General features: G+C 39.3%; 1 pseudogene; it reads right to left on the bottom strand.

The window, feature by feature from the left end:
- Nucleotides 1–218: 218 nt before the first annotated feature.
- LOC101606477 lies at nt 219–1056 on the bottom strand (annotated as a pseudogene).
- Nucleotides 1057–2845: the final 1789 nt, after the last annotated feature.

Below are 2845 nucleotides of genomic sequence, written 5' to 3' on the forward strand. Positions count from 1 at the left end.
AAGACAACAATTTGGTGTCAAGGATATATCTCAGCGTTCAAGTGATAGAGTATTGCCTAGTGTGTGCAAAATCCTGAATTTGGTCTACAGTACTAAAAAAAAAAATATTAAACAATACAAAAATCCTCTAAGAAAGAAAGGAATGAATTCAGCCAGTTCCCCAGCTAAAACTGCATGTCCACTTCACATGTCATCAGGAGACATATTCACAGAGTAGTTCAGGAAGAAACCCAAAGCTTGTAGAGTAAAAGATACTTAGAATTTTCCCCAACAATTTCCAAACCGGTCTCTAAATCACTTCCAGAGAAATGTTGCTGGACCTGCATGTAGGGCTGCAGAGACTCCTCTCCAGAGCTATGGAATGGAGCACTCCAGGGGCTGACTGCTCCACACTGGGGTGTACTAGGCCAGAGTGTTCCAGGAATGGTTGCTCCAGTTCTGGCTGCTCCAAGCTGGGTTGTTCCAGGTCTGGTTGCTCCACTTGGAAGTTTTCCATATGTGTTCACCAAGAACCCCGGGAGATAGTTGGGATGGAGGCCTGGATTTTCTATAGATGTTAAGCCCCTCCGAGTCATATTATCTCAAGTCTGACCAGTTGTTCTGCCATTCATTGATTTTGGAACCAGGTTTTAACCTGTTTGTAGCTAAGGTTCAGAATGCTGGAAAGTTCTTGCATCTGCTGTAAGCTGAGGTACTTCTGTCTCTGAAACCTCTGGTTGAGTATGCATAGCTGAGCCTGTGAGAACACAGTTCTCATCTTCTGCTTCCTGGATTGGATCTTTTACTTTTCTTTCCTTCCCATGCTCTCCTCAGAGCTGGAACCAGGCAGTTCCAGCTTGGGACTGGTGGAAGAATCTGAGCTATTCTGAACAAGTAGATCCACAGAGGAAGGAAAGGAGAGGGAGTTTCTGTGTGATGCATCTCCATAGAACACGTTTGTAAGTAGAAGTAATTTTCCTCAGACCCATAAATCACAGGCATTGGTGACAAGTTCCCAGAATCTGATGGTTCTTCAGAACAAGGCAAACTGTGGGAACATGCTCGATCCACACTCATGTTAGTCAGAAGGAAGAAAAAAAAAGCCAGTGACTGTTACAAGGGCTGCAAGTTTAAGAATCAAGCCCAGAGGAAAGATCTTAAGGATAAAACAAACAAACCCCAGAAAATCTACAGAGGTAAAAATTTCAATCAAGAAGCAATAATAATCCTCCTAATGAAAAAAAAAAAGAAAAACTCCATGCATTTCCTTATGAGACAGGCTTTCTCACTGGCCTGGAACTTGTCAGGCTAGACTGGCTGGCAATTGAGCTCAAAATATCCACCCGTTTCTGCCTCTTTAGTGCTGGGATTACAGTAATGTGCCATTGTGTGCAGCTTTATTCACACGAGTTCCTGGGATCAAACTGAGGTCCTCATGCTTCCAAAGCAAACACTTTATGGACTGAGCCATCTCCCCATTCCTGGTATGTATTCCCACTGATAAATCCACATGACATTTTATAACAATGGATAGTGAAAAGAAAGGATTGGCTAATAAAAATGAAAATATGCAGTCAGAAAGTTAACAAACTGAAAGTGTAATTGGGTGTGATTTGAATGTGGCAATAGCAAAGCTAAGATAGATGAGGTCTGTACGAAGCTACAGTACAAACAATTTTGGAAAAGTTCAATGACTTTTACCAGAAGAGGAGGAGTAGGACAAGATAAACTTGCATAGGAATCTTTTAGTTTAAATTGTAGTAAGAACAAAAAACTTCTTATGGTTGAAATGGTTTGCCTCTACTTCAGATTGAAAACTACAATGAAACTATTTCAATCATTCTGGCCAGTGTTCAGGCCAAAGTATTGAAACTATTTCAAATAAATGCATGAGTTGGTTAATGTAGATATATATGGTGGAGCTACTCACATTTTGGGGGACACTACTTCACCTAGATTCCATGACTAGTTAAGGCAATGGTGGTAGTTGATCATCAACTCTTTAATGTTGATGAGTCAGGTCTTTTTTGAAAGGCAATGACATCAATGATTTATATGGCAAAAGATAAAGGGTAACCAAGTGACCACCAAGGAAAGAGTCTAGATATGAAACCAGAGAACGTTATTAAAGATGAACTTATCAACATAAATGAGAGAAGTGGTTGTGACAACAAGGATGAAGACACTCCCAGCTGGAGTGATGCTAGAAAGAAAATCACATTAAAGGAGCTCTCAGATATTTCACAAGATTGAAAGTACAAAGGAGAAAATGTTGGAAGTTGATCCAAACCTTAGAAAGGAGTGTCACAATTTTCATGCCAAGATATAGAAAAGATGCTTTGTATTGTAAATTATACTACAAGAAGGCAAGTGCTGTTCAGATTACTTTCTTTTTAATACTTTAATTCTGAATGCTCCTGTTTTAAATTACAGTGAACTAAATAAATGTCAGTCTTACTATTTCATCATTTCATTTCCCTAAGAGAGTTTTTAATTTTAAAGGTCGTGGAACAATTCTGTTTTCTCCATTGACTATTAATATCATTTTCTAGGGTCCTAGCTTGTAATGAACACTTTTTGTGGTCCTGCAATACCCTAAAAGCAAGGACATCCAATATCTGTTGATTTCACTGAGCTGTTCCATTTCTCTGAGGAGCAATCCTCCAATCTGTTATCTAGTGACAATATGTATGTATGTATATATATATGTATATGTGTGTGTGTGTGTGTGTGTGTGTGTGTGTAGCTGCTCATATTATTGGAACTGAGGAGTACAACAAGGTACTGGGGTCTCAACATTAGAAATGTACAGTTTTATTTAACCTCACTGTTTTCTATGGTACCTTCCTTTGTGCCTGGTGTTCAC

The sequence above is a fragment of the Jaculus jaculus genome, chromosome X (assembly GCF_020740685.1).
Source record: "Jaculus jaculus isolate mJacJac1 chromosome X, mJacJac1.mat.Y.cur, whole genome shotgun sequence".
In the NCBI taxonomy this organism is placed as follows: Eukaryota; Metazoa; Chordata; class Mammalia; order Rodentia; family Dipodidae; genus Jaculus; species Jaculus jaculus.